Source organism: Tenrec ecaudatus, chromosome 15 (assembly GCF_050624435.1).
Source record: "Tenrec ecaudatus isolate mTenEca1 chromosome 15, mTenEca1.hap1, whole genome shotgun sequence".
In the NCBI taxonomy this organism is placed as follows: domain Eukaryota; kingdom Metazoa; phylum Chordata; class Mammalia; order Afrosoricida; family Tenrecidae; genus Tenrec; species Tenrec ecaudatus.
In genome coordinates this window covers 38,315,029-38,337,065 of record NC_134544.1, presented here as the reverse complement: position 1 = coordinate 38,337,065, position 22,037 = coordinate 38,315,029, and the positions used below count along the sequence as shown (strand labels likewise).

Here is a 22,037-nt window from a genome sequence, read left to right as displayed (position 1 = left end):
CTATCAGTGTAGCTCCATGTGGCTTGTCAACAGGAATGTCTCGCAGAGCTTGAGTGCATCTAGCTTCCAGTGAGCTATTTATTTCTGCTGTGCCTCCAGATGAGGTCATCAAGGTGCAACCTTTGACCATCTAGACTCCACCCCTTCCTCAGATCGACAGATTATGTGACTGCCACAGACCAAGCCTCATCAACTCGACACTTTCACAAAACTCTTTAGCCTTATATAGTTTTCAAACAATAATAAAATCATCTCTGTACTTAACAGGATAGAAGTAAAATGCATACAGTTTGAAAATGTGCCAAAGACTCATTTAAACATAATATTCTATAAGTGAACAACGCAACAATATTCTCTGCCAATGATCGGAGTTAAGTGAACACGTACACCATAATCCCATGAATATATTCCCCCACCTATGAAAGTTTATAAGCCAGCCATTTTGTGCCTTTATATCCCCAATTTTGAGTATCCAATTTCTATACTGCCCTCTTAATCAACCCAGTAGGAGACAATCCTAATCTTTGATGTGAAGCATTTTCATTCCAGTTGGAACCTTATGAAGTCTGCATAAGCAAAAGCAAATCAGGACAGGCCATCTATAAATTTAGCAGCAATATGCACCAGGTCACAGGTTCAAAAACTTCTCTTCATCTGGTCAGGTTCTGTTCAACTCAATGTGGGCTGCCTCACTTAGCCTCAGCAGGGTGCCCATTGGCTGCCTTGCCTTTAGACCATAGGCCACATCACTAATTTATCAGCAACCCTACCCCCCTTGTGCTAGGTCATGTACTTCAACCTGCTCTCATCTTCTCCTCCACTCCTTGTGAACCAGGTTGGCAAGTGTCAGTAGCCAGACTCAACCGTATCTTTTTGCTGAATTTCTCTCACTTCCATTTACTAAGTGGATCCAGGTGGTCACCTAGCAAGCATTTCAGCCTGCCCATAGACTCCATTGAATGTTCAATCCTAAAGAGGATTTTCTTCAGGGCTCCAAACTCTTTTCCAGCTTCAGGAACAAACCACTCATTCATAATTCAAAAATCCAAAGGGATCCTTTTTTTCTTCAATCTGTCAACAGACTTGTGGCAAGTCTCTTCATCTTTGAATGTCCTGAGCGCTCAAGACATGGGTGGGGCTTATCTTTCAGAGCCTTCTTTGCAGGCTAAACCCATTTAACAATCCAATTTTAATGGCTAAAAACAAGTGGGCTTACAAGCTCTGTATTTTTGTACTTCCTAATAATCTTTTCTATCAATCATTTTATCAATAACAGTAGGCAGAAGATACCAGTATAAAAAAAGTAGAATCAGATCCTAAACTAAATTCTTAAAGCAGTCAAGTTCAATCCTTATCTAACTTATCTTAATCCTTATCTAAACTATTCTATTGATGCAAAATATGGTGGTAGGCCTCTGATTTTATTGCTTCGAGCCAGAGCCAGGCTTTCTGTCATTCAATTTGACCTTCTGTCAGCCATTTTCACTAAGCAGCATGCATGGTCTCTGAGAAATTCAAGAGGTGATTTCTATCCCTGAACTCAAATATGTATATTAATGACATCCATTTCCACCATTTCAAACTGGAATAACCAAAGACAACGATCAAAATTTCAACTTCCCATATTATTTCCATAAAACTCAGTAAACTGCATGGACATATCTGGTTAGCCAAAGAAGAAAAAATTACAATGAGACAAAGTTCAAACAAGCACCCGCTCTTCACCTGTATGTTTGTTTCTCTACAACCCCATTCCGGTATCATAATGTGTTAGTCTGTGTAGGTTAGAGAAACAAATCCAGGGAGACCCATATGTGTGTAAGAGCGACCTTTATATCAAAGAGCGATTGCACATTAAGAAAACATCCCAGCACAGTCCAGATCAAGCCCATAAGTACAATGTTACTCCATATGTTGATACTAGTCCCTAAATTCCTCTTTAGACTCACACAGCCATGCAACGACGCTAAATTCAGGAAGATCATAGGTCAGTGGGTGAAGTCTTGTGGATCCACATGTAGTGAGTGTATCTGACTTCCAGTGAACTATTTATCCCTGCTGTGCCTCCAAATGAAGTCATCAAGCTGCAACCTGATTGACTGCCTAGACTCCACTCCTTCCTCAAATTGATAGATTACATGGCTGCCACCGCCATTTTATATATATATATATATATATATATATATATATATATATATATATATATATATCCTTATATCCATAATTCTATCTGTCCATCTATCTATAACTACATCTTTAGCTGTATATATATCTCTGCACATATGTGGGTATATAGTCATTATTCAAGGCCTTGTTCAAATATTTCTTCCTCAGTGAGTTTCTGGTAGATGACTCCTCTTATCCCTGGTTTACACAGTTCTATAGCATTGATTATTCATTTATTGCAATGGTTCTCAACCTTCCTAATACCGTGACCCTTTAATACAGTTCTTCATGTGTGGTGACACCTGACCATCAGAAATATGTGTTTTCCGATGGTCTTAGGTGGCCCCTGTGAAAGGGTCTTTCAACCCCAAAGGGGGTGCGACCTACAGGTTGAGCACTGCTGATCTATTTGAACTTTCAGCAGAAACATTTTTTTTAAATCCATATTCTTGTCTTGTATTTACGATCAGTTCCTTGAGGACATGGCCTGATGAGTCCATGTGTCTATGATCTGGATCCCCATATGAACTGCCCCATAGGACCTCAATATATGCTTAGTTCAGCAAAAAGGGAAGCTTGCCTAAAACAGGTCACTCATGGAGGGAAGGAAAGCTTGAAAAGTGTGTGCTACACTGCAGATGGTGTTCCCTTCTTAAAGATAAAGCCACCTTCCGTAGTTGTGGAAGACAGTGGTGGCCCATCTGGTCCTGTGACATTTTCCTGGAAATACCGTCAAAATGAAAGTGAGAAATGCGCTGTTAATTGAACAACCATGATCACCTCACATATCTGAGAGGAAGATGGGGAGAATAATAATAAATCAAGGTCAGACTTTACTGCTTGAGTTAAGTCAAAACAGGTTTTTCTAAAAAACAAAAGCAAAACTCCCCCCACATGCACACCTGCCATAAGGGGATTTAATTTGGGTTCTCCTGTTTTTAGAAGACCTCTTATTTCCTTATGGGATGTCTGCTTTCATCACTAATCCCTGGAAAATATCAGTAAGAGAGAGCTTCTCCAAGAAGCAGAAATAGCAGAGATAGGGGGCAGGCAGGTGTGGGCAATAAAGGAGGTGGGGGTGAGGAGTCCTCCCCAAGCTGCTGCATTCTTTTAAAGTAAAAGGACAACTTCCAGATCCACTCGGTAAAATGTCCGACAGTGCCGTCCAGGGACATCTCTCTAAAATGTTTCTTCTGCAGGTCAGCACTTTCGGGCTGCCCCATCCCCCCGGCCAATGGCATTAACGCGCGTTTGTCAATACTGAATTTCATTTGCTGCACGGCAGCTTAGAGAGGGAAGCACTTCGTGTTGCATTTTCCTTGCCTCTCAAACTGGAGTTCCTGCTTCTCCCCAGCTTTGTGTTGTCAGCAAAACGTAACGCGTTTACAATCGGTCTCTTGATCTGAGGTAATTACCTGCAGGAGGAATAGCAAGGTCTTAGAACCTAACAAGAGAAGCATCCTGTTGTCTCGTGGTGGGCTGCTGTCCGCAGAGGGTATCAGACTTGTCAAATTGGTTCAAATTAAATTGACACGGTGCTCTACCAGGCACTGCCACCTTATTATACATCTCGGAGCCCTTTTGGGCTGTAAACACCTTCAGAGTTGAAAAGAGCGTGCACAGGAAAGTGGATTGAAGGAGCCAGCAACAAGGACAGCGAGGGTCCCCAAGCGGACCCGTAAAACCTGACAATGAGAATGGGGAGGGTTATGTTATTACCGAAGCTTAGTTTTGGTCTTCTCTCAGCAATTTCTAATTCCCTGCCTCCATGACAGATGTGTCTCCAGGTCTTACCAGTGCGGCCTTGGAACCATTTCCCGCCCTACCCAGGCTCCCTTTATTTATTGCTACATTTATGAGCCCTGTCCAGGGAAGTTGCTGGGTCCAGCAGCATCAGCTCCTATCCGAAGGGAGACGGGGGGGATTCCAATACTAGCATTCCTGATGGTCAGGTGACCTTGGCCAAGTCATTGAACCTCAGCAAGCTGGGGCCCTGGTTTGTGACTGAGTCGGGGGGGGCGGGGGGGGGGGCGAAGGAGGCCTCCATCACCTCGCCAAAGTGTCAGGAGGAATAACTAATTAATGATTGTAAAGCACTTTGCAAACAGAAAGTGCTGTACAAATGCTTAATATTAATAATAAAATGCATTCACTGCAAGCCTCTAGGCATATGTACAGAAATAACGACAGCAATTAAAGTAACACGCTAACAAAACTCATTAACCCCCAAACCTCCTTCTGCCTGTACTTGGCTGTTCGAGTTCCATTGTTTTCTGAAAACTTCCGTGTGGCACCAGGAGGAAGGCTGCCGCGGAGGGCATTGCATGGAATGCCCCTCACTTTCTAGGCACATCAGCAGGGCCGATTCAGAGAGCCAACAGCACTAAAGGCCCATCCTCCCTGCTGCCTTCCCTGCCCACTTCCCCCATGCAGATCACTTCCTGTTGACATTGCCACAGAAATACACACAAGCCTGGCACCAACTCCACAGTCCCCACACGGACAATTCAATGCAATGGATTCAATCCAATGCTGTGGATTACACTCCTCTGGCTGTTGTACAGCCTTATCTCTATGTTTTGCCAAATTATTACACCACCATTAACAAAATCTCAATGCCCCCCAAGCAAGAACTCCTCCTGTGCTCCCTTCCCTCATGCCAGGAGCCATGATATGTTTGCTTATTTCATATAAACTAAACCATTCAACCTTTGTTCTCCCATGGTTATGTAGTTCAACCTGCTGTTTTCAAGGTCTACCCATGTCGTGTCAGACTTGGGAACTACATTGATCTTCATGATGAGTAGTATTGCCTTGTGTATACATATCACACTTAATGCAGCTATTTATCTCTTGGTGTAATCATTATGTGTCTTACATAGTTCTTCTCTCCTTTGTATTGTCTATTTTCTCCCATCTGTGCGTGGCTTTTCTTTACATAGATTGTAAGCTCCTTGAGAGCAGGGCATTCTCATGTACTCATATTTTATTCCCAGGATAGCTAAAAGGGCACTGGGTGTGTGCATCTCTGCTCTACGTCTCTCTCATGTGACTGATTAAACTCAGAGCAAGGTGTTGTTTGAAATGTGTGGCATGCACTGCTGTTCTCTTGCTTCCGGTCAGCTGGCAAGTACTGCCCACGGGTCCCTGCACCTTGGCAGGGAGAAAAATAAGCATGCCGGTGGAGCACAAGAACCGAAGCTTTGATTCAGCTGCTAAGGAAACCTAGAACTTTGATGCCAGGGGGAAACGAAAGCAGAGATTGAAGCAAGCAGTGGCTTCACACAAAGAAAACCAAACCTTCTGCCTGCCAGTCAGTTCGGACTCAAAGCCACACTATGCAGGGTTTCTGAGGTTGTGAATATTCATAGAATCACATGGGCTCCCCTTGTTTCCGCAGAGCAGCTGGTGACTTTTAGCCACTGACCTTGCAGTGAGTAGTCAATGCCTAACCCACAGGGTCCCCAGGGCTCCTTAATAAAAACTTTGAAGGGAACAATGGCATCTACCCAGACCTTGAGTCCGAAGAAAGAACAAGGATCACAACTAGAAAGAGATCTGTTATCGACAGTTAAGAAAACTTGGTGGCACTGTGGTTAAAGCACTCACCTGCTGACCATGAGATCAGCGGTTCAAACCCACCAGCCATTCTGAACAAGGATGCGGCAGTATGATTCAGTTTATATTCTTGGCAACCTACTGGACCAGGTCCACTCTATCATCAGGTTTGGTTTTGCATTTCAGTCACCAGTAGCTTTGAGTTGGTCATGACTCAAGGTTGCCTCCTTTGTGTCAAACTGGAACGGTGCTCCCTAGGGTCTCCTGTGGCAGAGTTGTGGAAGTAGCATTTCTGACTTTTTTCGATGTCACTCTGAGTGGAGTCAGACCTCCACTTTTGCAGCTAGCAGCCGGGTGCTTAGCCATGTGCACCTGCCAGGGACAGAGGTTGGGGAGGACATGCAGAGGGCTCTGGGGATGCGAAGGAGAGGGTAAAGACTGGGATTATTTTCTCTTTGAAAGAGCAAGTGGCTAATTTGAAAAGAAATAAGCAAAGTAACAAACAAAAAGGCAAGTAAACAAATATAAAGCTTCTCGCCTCACTTTCTCCTCCTTTCTAATAAGCCACCTTTTTGTTTTGTTTTTCTTTGACTTTAAAAAATCTACATATCACCTTGCCTGGAGTGCTGACTCATGCCAGATTGTTATGCCACAATGGTGTATTCAATGAAACTGGGACCTGAATGCAAACCATGTTCCAGAGGCACTCTGAGTCAAATTGAATCTGATTTTGCTTGGTACATGGTACAATATTACAATACAAGGTTGTGATATGCAGCACATGATTAATCATCCATATATTTTCATGAAAGTGATCATATATACTATAATAAGTCTGCTTCAAATTATATAACAAGGCAGTATAGTATTTTTAAAAGCCCAACCAAACTCCCTGACATTGAGTCTATTCCAACTCCGAGTGATCCTAGAGGATAGGGTGGGTTTGTGAGAATCAAACTGTATCAGAATAGAAAGCCTCCTCTTTCTCCCTTGGAGTGGCTTATGGATTGGAACTGCTGACCCACTATGCTACCAGGACCCCTCATATAGTATTTGAAGGCTTATCCGTTGTTATGTAAAGCCACCCGAGTCCCTGGGCAGTGCAAGTGGTTAAGCTGCTAACTGAGAGGCTTAAGTTCACCCAAAAGTACCTCAGAAGAAGGCCCCGGTGCCACACTCCCAAAGAGACTGCCCATTGAAAGCCCTCTGGACCTAATTCTTCTCTGACACCCACGAGGTTACCAAGAGGGGGAATCAGCTCAATAGCAATTGGTCAACTGCTTTAGATAAAATAACGAAGCAGAAATAAACACAGATACTACATTCAATTAATGATTTTTTTCTAGAGGAGAAGCTTGTCAAGCAGCAAGGAGGGACAGCGACTCTTTGAAAAAGTAACTAATGAACTCCTGGCTGGTGGGGTAGGTGTAGACACAGAAGAAGACTCTCTGTAAGGTCAGTGCCCATGGAGGAGTCTGCTGCCAGAAGACTGGAGCCAGGACAGGGTCTGGTGTCACTCAGCCCAAAAACTATGCTGAAGGAGAAGAGGAAGCAAGGGAAGCAGAAGGAACAGGGGGAGAGGGCACGGAACATCACACAAACCCAATGCAGACTGACATCAGACTAGTCCGAGAAGGATGCAGGAGCAATTCAAAGAAGACAGCTGCCAGGTGGGGGGTCCGGCGCTCTATCCTGCAGGAAGCATGTTGTGAAGATGATGCTTGAGTTTTGGCAGCCACTTTACAGATGATTCCCTCCTGTGGAGAGCCGAGAGTGATTGAGGACAAACAGTTTGGGAGATTACAGGTCTGCAGATGACTTTGGGGCAGGGGGGATCCTAAAATTATGAGAGAGAAAAAAAACACACCAAAAAATGATATTTTAGAGAACACAAGCTTCTTGTTCACGGTCAAATCAAAGAAACCTGACTAGGAAATTGATGTTCTGCCTCAAAGGCTGCTCCCAACATAAGGGGCAAAAGGCAGAAGAGGAAGAAAACAATGGTGCTCATTCCAAGAACCAAAGTTGCCACTGACTGGCAATGGCACATGGCGCAAGTCATCAGTCAGCTTGCTTTCTGATCTGTCGAATAAAGCTTTCTGTTAGATAATCTGTGAAGTCCTTTCCACCTCTGACATGATGCTGTGTGTCCAATCGATGCGTGTATACACTTAATGGGTATGATGCTGACTGGAATCACATTTCCATTTAGTGGAAGCTATTTTGTTTTTACTAAAATGTGAATGTTTAAGGTTTCCTATCAACAGTTTGGAACGATTATTAGCCAATATCCATTCAGCAGCTTCTGTCTGCTTAGTCCCTTGATACATGGAGGAAACGATGATTGTGCTCCTGCTCTTGGAGAGCTTACAGTCAATTAGGGAGACAGACAACTGCATGAAAAATGAAAGCAATAAGAAATGTCACTGGCCTTGATGTTTCACTGCTGAATGCGAACCGAAGATGAAGAGTGCTCAGAGATCAGTGGACAGGCAGCTTTCTTTTGGCTGACCAGACTGGGACAAGGAACAGATTTGAGCTGGTCCTTAGATAGTCAACCTTATGCTCATCCGCATAGTTCTTTATTGCTTCCTGCTTCCTATTGAGTGATCCTAGACAATCATACAACAAACACACACACACACATCAGGATGGGATTCAAAATTTGGGTACACAATGAAGCTCTCAGTGAATTTCCAGTAGACAATGGGTACAGAGATGAGAGATGTCAAATTCTGATAAAAAAACACACTCTTATTGGACAAGCTGAACTAACCATGAGCACAGATGATGTTGCTGTTGTTAATTGGCACCAAGTGGATTATAACTCAAGGGCAATCCCACGTGTAGACAGCACTGTGAACCAGAGCCTTACATCCAAATTCTCATTCTGATATTCTTTAGACCTCTAACTTTGGCAAATAGCTTTCATGGTTAAATTTGATATTAGGTCCAAGGATTTTCTGCCATTTGTAGAATACACTGTGGTTAATGGAATAGCAAAATTAAGGATAAAATATAGAAGTAGGGGGCAAGCCCGAAGGTTCTGTGTCATCAGAGAATGATGGGCAGGGCATTAAAGAGACTTCTATGATGGCAACGGTCAAGTGCTGAGCATCCCGATTTGGTTTACTTCAGACGTGATGCTAGAGCTGGCTTCTGTAAAGCATCCTTCTCATGGGGATAGAAATCTAGAGTCTCTTTAGTTTTGTACACTACAGTTCTCTTGCCCGCACAGTTCCTCAACAGCTATCATTAAGTTGTGTATAAGTAGGGTGACCTGTTATTTATGGCCCATGCCTGGAAAGTATTGAGAGTAGAAGGGTTTGATAATAAAAATTATATTGGGCAGGTGAAAAGTAGGCTTGTTCTAGGGAAGTTGGACACACGAGTATCTCATCCATGAGCCGTTCTTCATTTTTCACTCCAGCTAATGAATTGCTCTTCTTACAAATGTGTGCGACGTCATCCAGGTACCCCCATCAGACGTTAAATGAACAAACTTATCCCTAGAAAATCACCAAACTTTTGTCAGGGAACCGAAGCTTAAAAAGTATTATCAAAAAGAATAAATGCGGATGAATATATACATATAGGGTGAAGAAGGAGCATTTATGCACACATATACTGCTTTTATCAGCCTAAAATCTAAAGTAATGTAGTTCTAATATATATAATACTTTGGGTACTATAACCACTATATATACAATACAGTGTGTGTGTGTGTGTGTGTATGCACGTGTTTGTGCGCATCTCTTTGAAAAATGTGAATCTCTGTTGAGTCCTAAAGAAATTTGATTCTTGGCATGCGAGAGAAAGACAGGAAAACACCGAAGAGGTAGGGTGAGGAGGAGAGTTGGGGATGCTTATGTAATTTAAAATTATAACCAACAAATGCAAAACAGGAAGGGAACAGCATTTTAAAGAGGCCACCAGATAGCATCAGCTCATTAGTGGTTCCATTACCGTGTACATTGGTTTGCGTTCACCCCTAGCGCGCACACACACACATACACACACAATGATGCATGTGCAGGGGGGTACGCAGGAAGTAAACTAATCATAGCCCAAGCTATTTTAGGGTATTCTGAGTATTCACTCTCTTCCTTGAAGGCAGTGGCAAGAAATATTAAAAGTTTCAGTCTTTAAAATTAGCTACTGCACTTTAAATATAATTGGATTCTCAATGCATTGCCTTCAATCTATGAGGAGAGGCGAAGGGGAGAAAATGAAAGGCAGTGGGTGTCTGTCCACAAGGGAGACAAGGTGACAGGAGAGTCTATACTGCTGACAAAGCAGGGCTGTCAATGAAAGAATAACTTTGTTTCCATTTGGAAATGATTAAGGTCTTATTGCTCCTGTCGTAGATATAAAAGACCTGAAGCACATCCGTTTGATGTAAGTGAGGATGAGTGACAACTCCATGCATGTAGTTAGTAAAGATCATGGAGAAGGAGAGAACATTGGATTTCTGGTACGTTGAACCATAAGAACTGAGTGTCTTGATTGAATTTGATGGCTCCTTAAGGAAAATTGTACTGAACAGGTAAAACAAAAAATCAATGAAATTTGGTAATAAGGATTAAACTAAAATTTAGTGTGTGTTTTTAAAACTTAGACTTAAGCTTGCCTGTTTTATGTAGTTAATAATAGTAGAAATTCTATCATAAGAGGAAAGGCAATGTCAAAATATGAAGGTGATATTTTAGAAATGGAATTGGAAGAGGGAAAAATAGGGCAAAAAAATTTGCTCCAGGATTCCCCACGCAGTCATGTCTTTCACACCACTGGATTCTTCTCATTCCTGTTGAGAAGAATGTCACAAGAACAGAGACAGAACTTCTGCATGTAGTTTAGGTTGCAACCATTGGATAGAAGTAGATCATTTAGGCTGGCAAAGAAACTGATGTGGATAGACTGGAATGGGAATGGCCTAAAGAGACCAGCTGGGGTTATAGACCCTTGCACGATTAGAGGATCGACCAAGGTCACAGTGAAAGGAGCTGAGGAACACAAGTCAATGTTAGAAACCTTCCAAAGGTGCTAACGTTTACCTTTGATGTGATCTCTAGGGTGCCTGGGGTAGCTTGCTCTGAGTGATGATGGTCTGCCTCTGTGCTGTGACAGACGAGTGTCTCTCGGGGGGTTGGGCTTTGTGCTGTTGCCAGCCTTGCAGAAAGTTTGGTTTTCTCCTTGAATTTTATGTCTTTAACAGAGGCTATTTCTATACATGCACTTACATATGCTGTGAATATATTGATGACTATAGTAAAGTATATACAAAGACCTTACTATAGTAAAGAGACTTCCAGAAACTTATGGGAAAATTCTATTTCTCTTCTTTCCATTTCCCCCCAAATGTTTTGAAACAACTTTGTACAAAGGTCAAAGTTATGAAACTGTAGTCACGGCCAAATACCTTGAGGGAACGAGTCACTGAGGCCAGAAACTCAGGGTCATAGTTTTGGGGAGCACCGAATTTAACCCACACAAAAAGTGTTCTAAACCCCACTTTGATGAGTAGTGACTGAGACCTTAAAAGAGGCCATCGGAGGTGGATACATTGGTCTCCCCCAGTCTGCAGCCAAGAAGAGTGAAGAACAATGACACATGGAAACAATGAGTGCAAAGTCCCAATGGGCCATGGGAACCTCAGCCTCATTGATCCCAAGACCCAAACTAGATGGTGCCCAGCTATCACTACTGATGCGTCTGAATTGGCTCACAAGAGAAGGCTTTGGATGAAATAGGAGGACAATGTAAAACAACATTCAAGTCATATAAAAGACTCAGATTACTGGTCTGAGAGAGACTCATGGGGGCTTTAAAACTATGGCCATTAGTAACTCGTTGCGTCTGGAAAGGAACTCGCTCCTGAGTTCAACTTCTAGCCAAATAGTAAGCAGTCTTAGCCGGTGAACAATAGTGTCAGGTAGGTATGCACTTCTTGGAAAGATAAAAAATGTCGCAATTGCTTAGGGATACAGCGCAGAAAGAAGGAAGGAACAGGGCAGAGGGGCAAATGAAAACAAGAAGGATAGAGAGGAACTGGAAAGAGTTGGTCATTGTGGAGACTTCCGACAATGCCACAAAATAAAGTGTGTAGGCGTAATGGAATGGAAGATGCATTTGCTTGGAAACTTTCACCGACATTGCAATAAAACATGTCAAAAATGCCTTAAGTGGAACATCCATTTTCGAGTCGGCAGCAGTTATGCATCCTGTCCCCCTGCTCACAACCACCCTTGTTTAAAATTGGATACAATTTCTTGATTTACATTAACTATATTATTCTTGCCACCACTTATCTGTCAATTTGTCATCCTGTGGGGGCTTGTGTGTTGCTGTGATCCTGAAGGTTATGTCAACAATATTTCATATACCAGTAAGGTCAGTCAAGGTGAACAGATTTTGGCATAACATCCAGACTAAGAACAAATGACTAAGAAGGAATAGGCTGTGTACTTCGGAGTGATTGGCAGTGAAACATTGCAGATACACTTAAAACCTTATGGACAGCAGCACACCACGGTCAGATATAGTGCCAGAAGGTGAGTCCTTCAGGTTGGAAGGTGTTCAAAATAGGACTGAGAAGGTGTTGCCTTCTCAAAGTAGAATCAACCCTAATGACTTGGGTGGAGCCTAGTCATTGGGACCTTCATGTGCTGATGAGATCTGGCTCAAAATAAGAAGAAATAGCTGCAAACATCCTTTCATAATCAGAATGTGGAGTGTACATAGCAGGAATCCATAAAAATTGGGGGTTGTCAAAAATGCAATGGAATGCATAAAGATCAATATTCTAGGCATGCTAGAGGAGTTGAAATGGACTGATATTGGCCATTTTGAATGAGACTGTCACATAGATTACTACGTGAGAAATGACAATTTCAAAAGAATTAATGTCCCATTCATTCTCAAAAGCACATTTAAAGATCTATCTTAAAGTACAGTGTGATACAACTATTATTCAAATTTACATACCAACCACTAAAGCCAGTGATGAAGACATTGAAGAATTCTAACTTCTTCAGTCTGAAACTGATGCATCATTTAATCAAGATGCAATGATAATTGCTAGTGATTGGCAGTGAAAAGGAAGAAATGGTAGTTAGACAATATGGTCTTGGTGATAGAAATGAAGCTAGAGATTACGTGATAGAATTTTGCATGACCGATGACTTCTTCATTGCTAATACTTCTTCATTTCAATAACGTTAATGGTTGTCACGCGCTCAGTCTCGCCAGCAAGAAGGACGCGCCACAACAGGATTCTTCCACAGGCATTTAATGCGGGTTCGATTTGCAGATGCGGAAAAAGACCCCGAAGCCCCAAACTACTGCTGCTTATATGCGCTCTATGGGGACGTGCTGTGCATTGATTGGTGCGTTCACCAGAACCCTTATTAGCATACTCCAGGGTGGAGTTATGACTACGTCATCTAAGCAGTGCACATGCTCAAAGTGGTTGTTTACCACTTAACTGGGCCACCGCCCTGACTGCCCGGCGCCATCTTGTAATGGCGGCGAGAGCTGCGGCTTCCCACAAATGGTGATTATTCATGTTGATTTTGCAAGATGGAATACACAGAAGTCAAATAGACATCGAAGGAGCTCAATATCAGCAGCTCAAAGGAGGCCATGGGCTGATGGTGGAACAGACCATAAATTGCTCATATGCAAGTTCATGATGAAGTTGAAGGAAATGAAAACAAGTCCAGGAGACTTGCATGGATCCCACTTGAATTTCAAGAATATCTCAAGAATAGACTTGAATGACTGAACACTAATGACAGAAGAGCTCACAAGCTATGGAATGACATTAAGTACATCACACATGAAGAAAGCAAAAGATCATTAAAAAGACAAAAAAGAAAGAAAAGATCGAAGTAGACATAGAGAATATTTTGAAACTTGCTCCCTATCATAGAACAGCTGTAGCAAATGAAAGAAATGATGAGCTGAACAGAACATTTCAAAGGGCAGCTCGAGAAGACCAAGTCAAATATTAGAATGAAATGTGCAATGACCTGAATTAGTGAACTGAAAAGAAGGAACGCGCTCAGCATATCTCAAAGTTAAATAACTAAATAAAAACTCCAGGCTGATATTGAACAATGTGGGAAGCATCAAAAGAAGATGGATAGAATACACAGAGTCACTGGACCAAAAGGTTTGATTGACTTTCAATCATCTGAAGACTGAAGCATATGATGACGAACCACTGGTCCTGAAGGAAGAGGTCGAAACTGCACTGGAGGTCTTGGACAGTGTCAGCTAGCTGTGGAAGCACTGGAGGCACTAATCTTCCTGGGCCAAGAAATCTGGGCTACCTGGCCAACTGAAAGGAAGAGATCCATATTTGTGTTTATTTCAAAGAAAGGAGACACAATAGAATGGGGGAAATTATTGAACAATATCATTAATATCACCAAAAACCCCACACTCTCTGCCGTTGGGTCAATGCTGAGTCTTAGTGACCCACTGTGGGTTTCTGAAACTTTAACTGTTTATGAGTACAGAAAGTCTACTCTTTCTCCTGCGGAGATGCTGGTGGTTTAGAATGGCCAGTCAGCCAACGTGTAGCTTTATACCACCAGGGCTCCATTGATATTACATGTAAATAAAATGTTGCTGACGATTGTTCAACTATGGTTACAGCAGTACATCAGCAGAAATCTGCTGGAAATTCAAACCAGATCCAGAAGAGGACATGGAATAAGGGATATCACTGATGATGTCAGATGGCTCTTGGCTGACAGCAGAGAAGACCAGAAACACGTTTACTTGTATTGTGTGGATCTCAACAAACTATGGATAAACTTGGTAGGAATGGCAATTCCAGAACACTTTGCTGTGCTCACAAGGAACCTGCGCGTGGACCAGACGATGTTGTGGGAACAGAACAAGGGAAGACTGCATGGCTTAAAATCAGGAAAGGTGTGCGTCAACCATCTGTACTCATACCATCCTTACTCCATTTGTATGCCGAGCAAATAATCAAAGAAACTGGAACATATGAAGAAGAATATGGTATCAGGAATGAAGGCAGTCGTAACTGACAACCTGTGATACGCAGATGACTAACCTTGCTTGCTGAAAGCAGATGATTTGAAGCACCTGCTGTTGAAGATCAAGGACTGCAGCCTTCAGCATAAATTGAAATTCAGTGTAAAAACCAAAACAAAAAAAACCTCTCATAACAGGACCAACAAATCATATGCTCCATGGAGAAATGATAGAAATTGTGAAGGATTTCATCTTGCCTGAATCTCCAATCAATGTTTAGGGAAGCAGTGGTCAATCAGGTTGTATTGCATTGTGAAAATCTGATGCACAAGACCCGCTTCAAATGTTGAAAAGCAAGAATGTTACTTTGAGTGTTAGGTTGTACCTGCTCCAAGCCATTGTATTTTCAATCACTTCATAAGCACGTTAAAGTTGTACATCGAATGAGGAAAACCAGAGAAGAATGGGTGAATCTGAATGATTAAGCTGGCAAAAAGTATTGAAAGTACCATGGACTCTGTCTTGAAACAAGTATAGCCAGAATGCTGTGTCCATGCGAGGATGGTGAGGCTTTCTCACCATTATGGACTTTGGACCTGTCAGGAGAGACTGGTCCTTGGAGAAGGACATCATGCTTGGTAAAGGAGAGGTGCAGCAGAAAAGACGAAGACTCTCAATTAAAAGGTCTGACACAGCAGCTGCAACAATGGGCTCAACCATAAGAACATAAGAACAATTTTGAGGATGTGGTGATAGTAATGTGTTTTTTGTTGTGCACAGTGATTTGAGAGAGAACCAACTTCACCGTGCTAACAACAGCAGTGCATGGTTTCTGACTCCTAATACACCATGGGTAGCAAGTCTTCTTTTGGTTTTGAAATACTCTGAGCAAAACATTTCTCTTCACTTCACCCATAATGCTTTTCTAGGAAGAAAGGAGGGCAAAGGTTCAGAGTGATTCACTGAGGGTGCAGATGGTATTTATTCTGCAGAGAACAAATGTGGAACAGGAGAACAAGTGAGAGTCGCACCATTTGCATTTGGTATGTAAATTCAAGAATACATATTGATTTACATGTATAAATTAGTAACAACAACACAAAAAGAAAGCTAAGTAAACATGGATACCCACCCTCCAGCTAAAGCCTGGCGAGTGGTGATGTTTGTAACTGGTACTTTGTGGTGGCCCATAGAGGCATGCAAATGTATACAGACTGCAACTGTCACTAGGTTAAACAACGCCTTCCCTGGGAAAAGTACAACTGATTTCACAGCTTGTGCTTTACCCAGCAGCTTGTCTCCAGGGCCACAAGCCCTGTTCCTCACCTCTGAGGAAGAGCAGGAAACAAGATCCAAAGAGAATTCTTCCCCCACCCCCTCCAGCACACATGAATACTACCACCATCATCCTTTTGCTAGCTCAATGCCATCCTAAAGTCTCTTCTTCCTCTCCATCTGTTCTGTTGTTCTTGTTGGATATCATGGCGATGATTTTCATACTAGATCCCCCCTCCCCCTGCCCCAGGTCACAGACTAGGACTTTCTCCTCGGGGTTTCTTGGTTCCAACCTTGAAAGAAGCAGATTGCCAGACCTTTCTACTGTGGAGCAGTTGGGGTTGTTCAAACTACTAACTTGAGTTAGCAATTGAGGATTTAACTGTTGTCCTGGCCGAGCTCCATTATAACTTTATTCAACTCTCAAGCTCCGTTTGGGCTTTATCTCCCTAAAGCCTGTGTCAGTGCTGTTGCTTACATAGTTTCTCCTTTCCAGGATAAGGTCCAGCACGTATATAAAGCTGCCTTCTGAGTCTTGATCCCACGTAGTCTTGTGAGTTACTAATCTTCCCTTGGTCCGACTCTTGGTTCCCCACCCAAAATGAATATTCCCTGAAAAAAGGGGTGCCATGTCATTCCTTTCTCTACAACACAGCTTAAAGCAAGGTTGGGCATGGTGGCAGCGATGACAGATGGTGTCTGAATTTAACTAAAAAGAAAAAAGTTAAGTCCTCATTTTCTTGACTTGTTTATTATGCCGCTATCTACAGGTGGGAGCACCAAACCTTTGGTTGTGAGTGCAACTTATTGTGTTAACAAAGGAATGCCAACAGTACAAGAAATGCTTTAGGGACGATATCTGGGATTTTCATCGTTCCCCCCGGCTAGCTATGCTATTCTTCATGAAGATCTTTGGGTTGTAATGAGTAATATATGTAGATTATCATCTAGAGTATTGGCCATTTGGCCCTGGTTCTGGTAGAATAGTTAGGAGAATTCTTGGTCTCTACTCACTAGGTAATATTACTACAAGAACCCAACCCCCCAAAGCTCTACCAACAAAGAATTCACTGCCACAGATCAATTCCACGCATAGCAATTCTATATATGATTTCTGAGGCTGTAAACCTTTATGGAAGCAAGCAATCTCATCTTTCTCCAGCAGAGAGGCTAGTCAGTTTGTACTTTTGATGTTGAAGTGATCAGTCCGCCACCTACCGCAAGCCCCATCAAAACTTCTTCATAACATCTCTGGACAGTGTCAAGAGCTAAATCTCAAGAGCTAAAATCTGCCTCATTGCTCTGTGCTTCCAACTCTACCCTAATTGGAAATCAATGCTGCACTCAATGCTCTAAAATCCTTGAACATTTACCTTTCCTCACAGGGTTAAATAATCACTATGATGCCTTAAGGTTTTGCACTCGGAAGCATTCTTTTGTCCCTTTTGGAATTCACTTGGTTAGTATGTAACAAATAATTGTATAGCACTTGCTATGCTGAGCTCTGCACACTGACATGCTTTACAAATTTCGACTCATTAATTCGGATAAAACAGATAAGGTTTGTATTCTAATAATTCCATTTTCTAGATGGAAAACTGAGGTCCAGAGAGGTTAATAAATTTATCCAAAGTCACTGGCTTAGAAGTGGTAGAGTTGGTATCAGAAATCTAAGTGGTCTAGCTCTGCAGTGTGTCCTCCTAACCACTGCATTACATTATCATAACTTCTGAATGGAGTCTTTTGGAAATATTTACTAATTCACAAGGGTGCCTGATTTGAGGATTAACTCTAACTCTCGTGGTTTATTTCAAACATCCACAGTGTTATTTGTCCTAAAAGGTTGTCCTCTTGAGTGAATCTTTTCTCATAACTGGGACCAAGATACATGCTTTCCCGAATTCAGCACAGGCTAGAGAGAGTACAAAACATTCTCGGTCATACCTGAATTAATCCCTCAGTTCTCTGTACCCATGGGGAAAGCTCCAGACTCTGATTGCTGCTTTGTATTTTCAGCTGTTTTATATTGTCAGGTTATCTCCCAGCTCCCAGTCTCCAGCGGGTCTTCATGTCCAGCAGCACTGAGTCTAAACTCCTTTGACAAGATGTCAAGACCTTTCATTATTCCCTGTTCCCCACACAGTCTATCTCTTTGGCATGAATCAGCAAGGCATCCTTACTGCCTGCCTCGGATACCCTTAAAGCTTCCACATGTTTACATAGTCCACCTAGCCTTTCGCGGCACAACACAAGTTCCACTCCTTCTGTGACATCTCCCCTATCATTAAGCTGACCTTTTCTGAGTTTCTTTAGCAACTATTTTCTTTCAAGTCTAACTATGAGATAAGCTCATCTACTTTGAGCTTAATATTTCTTGCACTCATCTTCTGAACATGATTGTATAGATCTTGAAGGCTAGGAATATGTCTTTGTCTGGAGTTCTAATTTTCCCTGCCAGGGAGAGGATAGGTACTTAATCAAGATGTTGAGCCATTAGCCATTCATTGTTAGCATTCATGTTTTTATTACCATGAAGGGGTCTTATTTTTCTGCCTTGCAATCACTGTGAGCTAAATCTCTGTACAAGGACCTCTAGTTTTTTTTTGGCTTGCCACTCCCTTGGTGGCCCTATGCAAGTATCATTAATTGTTCTCTCCAAATTACAGTTTTTTAAAGAAGATGAGTCAGAACGTCATATCAAATTGGAAATGCATGGGGGGAACTTCAATCAACCTCATGTGATTTCTTACCTTGTAGGAAGACAAAACATACAGATATTGGCATTGTTTCTGTGTAAAACACAAATAACAAACACCAATACTTTGGTTTCCATAAAGATACAGTCTCAGAAACCCACAGGGTCAGTTCTACTCTGTCTTATAGCATCACTATGACTTAGACTCAGCTTGATGGCAGTGAGTTTCTTTAGTTTTCTTGAATAGTTTGGTATTGGTTTGCAGCCGAATTGGGTTAAAGTATGAGATGTGTAGGCACAGGCTTTTCACTATGAGGAAGTTTCAAGGGACAGCCAGTGTTCTCACATCAAAAATAGCATGTGTAAGGGGTTGTACATCTTTTAGCCTTAGTCTTTGTAACGCTAACCAAATAATTGGGTGAGCCCATGCAAATAGTGTACATATCACTGTAAGGTGGAGGCTATCAATTTACAATCCTATTTGATATAAAATTAACCATCTTAGAAGCAGGAATAGGGATCCCACTTCTACCAGTTAAGAAGAGCCAGGAGTGGAGCATATCCGTTGGACCCTGAGTATCCTGCACACTGATCTTCCTTGATTCAGGAGACAGATAGTGAGATCAGAGACTGTGTGGTATGGTAGAAAAATGGAAAAACAGTGGGCTCTTGCCCTACAGAGCAATAATTCTTTAGAGCAGGCGGCTCATTTATGGAGTAGGTTGCCTCTAGGTGTTTAATTGGGAGCTAGACACGAATGCCTTAGGAAAAAGACTTTTGGAAAAGTGAATTTCCATCTGGATTTTTATTGTCAGTGTTAAAAGAGCTTTGTAACATTTGCCCTCTCTAGGATAGTTCCCCTGTGGGTTACCAAGACTGTAACTCTTTAGAGGAGCAGAAAGCTGCCCCTTCTCCCACAGAGAGGCTGGTGGTTTCAAACTGCTGACCTTGTGATTAGCAGCTCAATTCGTGACCATTGTGCCACCAGAGCTCCTAATAAAATCTGATAGTTTCACTAATGTGTTACATTGGTTTGATTAGAGAAACAAATCCAGAGACACTCATGTATGTGTAAGAAAGAGCTTTATATCAAGAAATAGTTATATATATGGAGAAAACATCCCATCCCAGTGCAACTCAGGTCCATAGTCCAATACGAGTCCCTAAGTCCCTATTCAGACTCACAAAACCACATGTAATGATGCAGAATGCAGGAAGACCACAGCCAATGTGTGAAAAGTGCTGGGTCCCATGGCAGTGGATGTATCTCCAAGGGCTCTGGAAGCAACCAGTGTCAGCCAGCAGGAAGAGAAGTTTCCTAGGGTTCTCCTTAGGAGGTCACACCCACAAGGCTTCACCATGAGGCTGTGACTTGATTGATTGACTAAACTCCACCCCTACACTTTTATATATCTTCAAGTTGACATGAAATTATGTAACTACCACACCTAATAAACCCTATCTTCATAAGTAAATTTTGTGTGGCCAATACAATTAATAATTTGATTCATCAGAAAAGTACAGACTGTGGGAGGGATGGGTGTCAAAATTGGAAGAAGTTTCCAGGATTGAGGAATCTCTCACCTCTGCCTCAGAGGAATCAGCCTTGGGCTGTTCTTAAATTTATCCTCTATCCCCTCCCCCCTTATGAAGTTAGAGGGAGAAAGAGGAGATGAGCTGCTCCCTTGAAGATTGAAAGCCCTGGAAAGTCTAGAGACTCTATAGTCTAGCAGCGGTTCTCAACCTGTGGGTGGCAAACCCTTTGGAGGGTCAAAAGACCCTTTCACAGAATTCACCCAATTCATAACAGTAGCAAAATGACACTTATGGGTTAGCAACAAAAATAAGTTTCTAGTGCACAGGTTTGGATTTGTGGCAGGTCCAATCCCATGCATCTGTCACAGTGTCCCATCCCAAAGCAAACTGTTACCCTGAATCATTGCCTGGCTTTACCCGGTGGGCTTAAGGCACTGAAATGAGTTGTACATTCTAAAACAATTTTTTCTTGTTGGGGTCACCACATGAGGAACTGTATTAAAGTGTCACATCATTGGGAAGGTTGAGAACCACTGGGCTAGAGGGTCACTGCGAGTAGGCATGGACATTATGGCAGTGGGTTGACTTGGTTTTGTCCTTTGTCAGTGGTTTGTTGTTGTTGTTTTATTGTATCCTGTTGCTTCGTTTTCCTCTGTCTTGTTTTTGTGCATGTTATTATCTTCACAGGTCTGCCTAATAAGATAGGCTATGTGAACTATCTGGAAGAAAAACAACGGGACCGGCAGTTCCAGGGGGACTTGGGATGGGGGTGGGGGGATGAGGAAGTGGTGTTAACAAACCCAGGGATAAGGGAACAACATGGGATCCAAATTGGTGGTGAGGTGGGAGTGGCAGGCCTGGTAGGGAATGATCAAGGGGAAGGTAATGTAACGAAGAGGTATAGCTGTAACCCAGGTGGGGACAGAGCATGATAGTGGGGCAGGAGGAAAGTCAAGGGAAATAGAAGAAAGAACTAGGAGGTAAAGGGCATTTACAGAGGTCTAGACAAAGACATGTACATGCAAATATATATATGATGATGGGGAAATAGATCTATGTGCCTATATTTATAGGTTTAGTATTAAGGTGGAGGAAGGACCTTAGGCCTCTACTGAAGCACTCCCTCAATGCATGAATACTTTCTTCTATTAAATTGGCATTCTATGATGCTCACCCTCCTGACACAACTGCTGAAGCCAAAGCGGGTGAACAAGCAAATGTGGGGAAGAAAGCTGATGATGCCCGGCTATCAAAAGAGATAGCGTCTGGGGTCTTAAAAGCTTGAAGATAAACAAGCGGCCATCTATCTCAGAAGCAACAAAGCCCACATGGAAGAACACACCAGCCTGTGTGATCACGTGATTCCAAAGGGATCAGTTATCAGGCATCAAAGAACAAAAATATCATATCATTGGGTGCACACCTCCATGATATGATCGCTGAAGACAAACAGGTGCATAAGCAAATGTGGTAAAGAAACCTGATGGTGCCCGGTTATCAAAAGAGATAGTGTCTGGGGTCTTAAAGGTTTGAAGGTGAACAAGCGGCCATCTAGGTCAGAAGCAACAAAGCCCACATGAAAGGAGCCCACCAGCCTGTGCGATCACGAGGTGTTGAAGGTATCAGGTATAAAACATCATAAAAAAAACTTATGATAGTGAATGAAGGGGGTAGTGCAGAGTGGAGACCCAAAGCCCATTTGTCAGCCACGGGAGATCCCCTCACAGAGGGGTCTAGAGGAAGAGATGAGTCAGTCAGGGTGCGACATAGCACCGATGAAGAATACAGCTTTACCTAA

The 22,037-nt window shown here is 42.4% G+C and overlaps 1 non-coding gene across 1 annotated transcript; it reads left to right on the top strand.

Moving 5' to 3' along the window:
- Positions 1–20,559: 20,559 nt before the first annotated feature.
- Positions 20,560–20,693, top strand: LOC142428424 (small nucleolar RNA SNORA42/SNORA80 family). The gene has a single exon (XR_012780328.1). It is a non-coding gene; the product is annotated as a small nucleolar RNA SNORA42/SNORA80 family (small nucleolar RNA).
- The last annotated feature ends 1,344 nt before the right edge of the window (positions 20,694–22,037 follow it).